Source organism: Leopardus geoffroyi, chromosome D1, assembly GCF_018350155.1.
Source record: "Leopardus geoffroyi isolate Oge1 chromosome D1, O.geoffroyi_Oge1_pat1.0, whole genome shotgun sequence".
NCBI classification, from domain to species: Eukaryota; Metazoa; Chordata; class Mammalia; order Carnivora; family Felidae; genus Leopardus; species Leopardus geoffroyi.
In genome coordinates, this window is record NC_059329.1 from 15448251 (window position 1) to 15454250 (window position 6000).

The following is a 6000-nucleotide window of genomic DNA, read 5'->3' on the forward strand; positions in this document are numbered from 1 at the left end:
CTATTGACCCAGAGCACCTGGTCGGGCCATGCCTAAAATAACCTGCTCCGTCAGACAGGATGAAAGGGGCTGTTGCCTGCTGGCAGGGGACAGGCCCTCGGTGGCGTGGCGTACAGCTGCTTGGGTCCCATATGCTGAAAGGAGAGAAGAGGCTCCTCCCTTCTCCATTTACCTGAAGTACGTCCTGGAACCTGGATGTCTCGTCTATGGAGGTTACACCTGCCGGCCCTTAAGGGATCACAGCACTGTGTATAGAGGTCCGAGTGTTACCGCAGGATGAGGTCGTTCACCGTGTCAGTAACTATAGTCTGTCTATTCCGTGAACAGGAGGCACGTGTGTGGGAACAGGGGGTGGGCAGGTGGGGAGGGCCGACCTGGCGATGCTCCGGGCAAGGAGGCTTCAGCATGTCACGGTTAAGTGCGTGGCTTTGGAGTCAGAGCTGAGTTCCCAGCCCCACTCTGCCACTCACGGGCTGTGCACCCTGGGGGAATTTATGTGCGCCAAGCCACGGTTCCCTCACCTGTAAAGTGGGGACCGCCCCAGCCTCTACCTCAGGGAGTTGGCATAAGGATCAAATAAGACAAGCCCAGGGGCCAACACGTCGTAGACACAGGTACACATGTCACTGATGTTACTGGCTTAGCTCAGGGGTGGGAAAGAGAATCGCTTTACCGGGGAGATGTTGGGATAACACCCGGTACTCCGTGCTTTGACAAAGCCAGAGGTCACAGAAACACAGAAGGAAGGTGCATTCAGGACTGGAAGAGTGTGGGGAAACCGCCAGCAAGGGAAGGGCCTGAAAGTGGTCTCCCCCGCTTTCAGGCTTTTTATGTTTTCCATTTTCTAGCTGTTTTGTCCCTCCTTAGCATCTAGGAAAGTATCTGTGGAAAATGACAATCTGGCTCAGATGTGTTCAGAAGTCCCCTCTTAACGGGAGTTGTGTCGGGAACTAGCTTGACAGAGTCAGCAAGGATTCTAGCAAGTGAACGCCAAGGAAAAAGTGAGTCTCAGGGCCAGAGAGGGGGCGGCTGGGTTCCCCCACGTGCACTTGAACTCCGTCGCTCATTCGGGGAGGAGCTATTTTTTTTTGTTGTTGTTGTTGTTGAAAGGGACGATTCCTTCTCAGTCCCCGATTAAATGGAAGCCCTCACACCCACACACAAATACTTGCACACCAAAGTGAGAACAAACACAGTTGCCCAGGCAAACATTCATGTGTACAGGTAAGTGTAAACACTTAACAACAGCACACCTGTGCCCAAATGCAATTTGAGTGTAATCCAAAATTTCTGCGTTGGCTCCTATGCAGCTGCCTTTATTTTATTTATGTATTTATTTATTTATTTATTTATTTATTTATTTTTACCAAAGCCTAGAATGTGTGGGATTCATTTAAAAACAGTGATTAATTTCAATATTCTGTTACATCAGGATGCTGGGTGATAACGTGGTTGGGGGGTGTGTGTGTGTGTGTGTGTGTGTGTGTGTGTGTTACCAATTCTAGCTGAAGCAGCTATATGAAGGCACCGAGAGCCCTCTCCAATTCAGGTTAATCATGGATATTTGGGGGGTATTATTTTGCCTTGTTAGGACTAGAGCCATCAGGAGAAGCAACACATGCTTTTATTGTTGAATTCAAACAACAGCTTCTATATTTTGGATACTTTCCTTCAAAAACAAAGGCATATAATTGTTTTAGCGAAGCCTTCATATGTACTCTGCAATTCTTTAACAACTTCAGTGTAGATAGGGTTTTTATAAAAAGAAATTGATACTGAGCCAGATCAATGTTGAAAACTTAACATTTGGGGTTATATAGCTAATTCAGGATTGACCTTCTTTGCACTAATTCATTGACTGGAGGGGGAAAAAAACAAATAAGGATTTCCTTTTTTTTTTTTTTTTTTTTTTTTTTTTGTAATTGATTTTCATGTTATAGAAAGAGTCCTGGACTGTGAATCAGAAATCCTGGGTTCTAATCTCCTCTAGGCCACCCTAGCCATCTGTGTGATCTTGGTCGGACAAGTCACTTTGCCTTTCTGGGCTCAGTTTCCTCACCGAATGAGCTGAGCAAGAATCATGAACAAGATCCCTTCCTAACACCAGAGGTAAGGTGAGCACAGATATGTAATGTCCCAGTCCTGTCCTATGTAGGGAGGTGTGTGTGTATCCACAAACATACACGGGCAAAGAAACAAAGAGATACAAATTTTCATACACAGATACTCAGAAGCAAACACACACACACAGTTTCGCTTCAAATGCATGCACGTACATCTAAAATATTTCCATCTTTTTGAGATGAATCACTGCAATTCATAAGTAGTGATGCCTACATAAAAAGGTAGTATATATCCTTAAATTACCCAGGCTTTCCTTTTTTTTTTAATTTTTTTTTTTCAACGTTTATTTATTTTTGGGACAGAGAGAGACAGAGCATGAACGGGTGAGGGGCAGAGAGAGAGGGAGACACAGAATCGGAAACAGGCTCCAGGCTCTGAGCCATCAGCCCAGAGCCCGACGCGGGGCTCGAACTCACGGACCGCGAGATCGTGACCTGGCTGAAGTCGGACGCCCAACCGACTGCGCCACCCAGGCGCCCCAACCCAGGCTTTCCTTAAACCACGTTTCTATAGGCTTGTCTAGGGGGATGTCTAGGTATGTGGTAGGTACCACTTTACGCTCTCAACACGTTGGATTGAAACATCACGGTTCCAGGCTTAAATCCCGGAGGCTTTCTCCCCCACGGAGGGGATCTCTGGGGTCTCACTGCTCTTTTTCAGGCCACTGTCTCAGGACGGTTGGTCAGGGGCTGCAGTAGCCCCCAGCAAGGCTGGAGCTCCCCAAGTACCCATGGCCCCCCTCTGGCTGTTCCCTCTCAGCTCACAACTCCCAGATGGGCTGAGAAGCCAACCCAGAGAGGTTCCCTGAAGTCCAAATTTTGTCGAGCTGAAGCTCACGGTCACGTTTCTGTCTGGGGGTGGGCGGGGGGGGGGGGGGCGTGCTGTTCTCCACTCCTTCCTTCTCAAATACACAGCGTCCCTTCTCCATCTGTGTGAGCCCTCTACGGCCGCGAGGCCTGGCCAGACACCGCAGCTCTCCAGGACCAGCCCCAGCCCCGGCCAGCCCTCCTCCTAGCTCGGCTTTGCCTAGCTCGGCTTGGCCGTGTCAGCATGGCCTGCGGCTCTCATTTCTTTGTCCCGTGCTGTGGCTATCCATGCACGTGTCTGACTTGTCTCCTCTTCAAGACACATTCCCTTTGGATTTGCACCTGCCGAGCCTAGCCCGATGCCTCCTCACACCAGGCGCACTCGGTAAATGTTGATCGAACGACTGGACGAGCTCATCCTCCCAGAGTTACAAAGACCTGATTACAACGTCATGGGTCATGCCTTCCAGAGAGGCATGTCCCTTAACCGGAATCAAAGCCTTAAGCTTCGTAATTCTCGACCCGGAGCTTGTGGAATGCCGGTCTCAGCCAGCGTCACCGTCGGCTTCATCGTCCTAGTCATTGAGCACGGCCTTCAGGATCCAAAGGCTTCAGTGTGTATTCATTTCGGATCCTCGCCAACAGATAGACAGGTGGGCTCGGAACTGTTTTTGCTCGATACGCAGAGGAAGAAACTGAAGCCCAGGGAGGTTTGTGGTGTCCCAGAGGCGGATATACCGCGAAGCTAACACAGCCCAAGCTTCTGGGTCCTATGGGGCCCGGGTCACGTGCTCACACGGTCAGCCACCGTCGGTACTCTGGGAGAACAGTTTAAAGCGTGGTCCGTTACGATCGCTCCTCTTTTCCTCTCTGGACGGGTCTGATGTGCATTCGGGGGATGTGACTCGGGATCCCCGAAAGTGAGCGAGGGAGAGTCCCATCTGACTTGGGATTGGTGAGATACATCTCTGGACTGCACAGGCAGGAGGGTGTAGCCATCCCGGTGTGGAGAGTGGCTTGCGTGAATACTCCTACTCCGTGAATACCGCACCTGCTCGCGGGGCTGTGTCCCGCAGAATGGCAGGGCCATAGTTGTATCACAATATGCCCACCCGCTAAGGGGCCTGCCCGAGAGGTACATGCGTGCGTGCACCGTGGAGAGAAAGGGTCAAAGTGTTTGCATGGAGCCAGAAGCCAGTCTGCGCAACATTGTAACAATTAAAAAAAAAAAAATAAGCATCATAGAGGTGTGTCGGGCAGTGGACACAAACACTGTTCAGATTTTGTGATGTTTGCGGTATTTGTGAATTTTTTCAACATCTGTAATTTGTTGCACTGTCCTTTTTATCATTCTAAGGAACTCCGTGCATTTGTGCCTAATATTATGATAATAACCTTGTACTGTTTTCCTTAAAGAAGTCCCTCCAAGGGGTGTGTAAGTTTTGGGTCCAGCAAAACCTGAACCCATCCCAGGAACACTCCTCAGGCCACATTGTGGTGCTGAGCTGGGTCTAGAACCAGATTTTCTGGATTCTGGCCCAGGGCTCGTCCCAGAATCCTTTGCTTCAGAGACAGTGTGTAATTTATGTGTTTGTACAGTGCTATGCACACAGAAGGTACTCAGAAATGCCACAGCTCCCCCAGGGGACTGTCCTTCACGGTGAAGGGGAAGTCCAGGCTGGGCCCGTGGCAGTGACCTCAACTTGATGACAAGTCCTCTTCCTGAGAAGTCTGGCCATCTCACAACGGGCCCGACCCGTCAGTCCACAAAGCGGAGGATCCTGGGGGTAGAAGACAGTGCTGCCCAAGTGGTCTCTACACCCCCTCTGTGGGCAACACCCCTCCTGTCACCGTGACGGGGGCCATATGCACGGAGAGCTGAGATGGCCCTCACAGCCCGAGAGCCGGGGCACACCCCAGCGAGCCCCTCCAGTCACTCTGAACAGGCAATCCACCTGCCAGAGGTCAAAGTGACAGAGCCAGGGTGCTGCGGCAGTGGGCGAAAGGCTGTTTGGGACAGCAGAGGCAGACAAGGACGCTGGGGGGTGGACAGTGGGCTGTATCGGCCCATCACACCCACAGGCTCTCCTACACCACCGGACAGGTGCTAATACAGTCCCTGCTTGAATGCCTCCAGGGACGAGGGGCTCCCTGCCCAACCAGAAGTCCAGGCTAACTTTACTACTCACGATCGCATACGCACTCTTTTCTTTATTGAACGCAGTCTGCCGTAGCCCTCAGGATGTGCCCGGTCTCTGCCCGACGACAGCTTTTCAGATATTTGGGAACAGCTACGGTGGCCTCCCCCAAAGCCTTCCTTCTGCCAGGCTGAAGAGTCCAGTTTCGTCAACCTCCTCTTTTCTGAGCTAATTTCCAGACCCGTCACTCTCCCGGTCTCCCTTTTTACACATACGCCACTTTGACTCCAGCTCCCTTAGAACCAGAATGGACCCAACCCTCCAGACGTGAGCAGCCCCGAGGACAGGCACTATCACCCCCTCGAGAGGTCTCTAAACTACTCGTACTGTTGACCAAGGCTTGAACGGCCTTCTTGGCCGATATGCTCAAAGCGGGGCCTCTTTCCGTGAATTACTGCCGAGACGCTCCCCTCAGCGCCGTGACCCTGATGTGGATTGTCTGGGGGGCGGGGGAGGTGAGCACGATTAGACACATTTGTCGAATGGTGGGTGGATGTGATACCTTGTGGGTCAAAGAGTGCCACTTATACATACCCATGGGGTAAGACTGTCCATGCCTCTGAAATCCTCATGGCCCCAGGGAGGGGGACAGACCTCAGTTGAGAACACGGGACTGAGGAACCAGAGGTCCCAATTTCAGGCCACGATGGCGCCGAGAGCTTAGTATCTCTACCAGGCTTGACTTGACATTGAGCAAAACCAGCTGAAAAGGCAAACAGATCGAACACCACATTCCTCGAGCGTGTCCCGAGAAGAAAATAGGTTATACGCAAGAACGGAGTTATGATCAAATAGGTTTGGGAAACACTGGAATGACCGAAGGTAAGCAGGTGCCCAGAACCTTGGAAACGCTAACGGGCGTGGCGAACCTC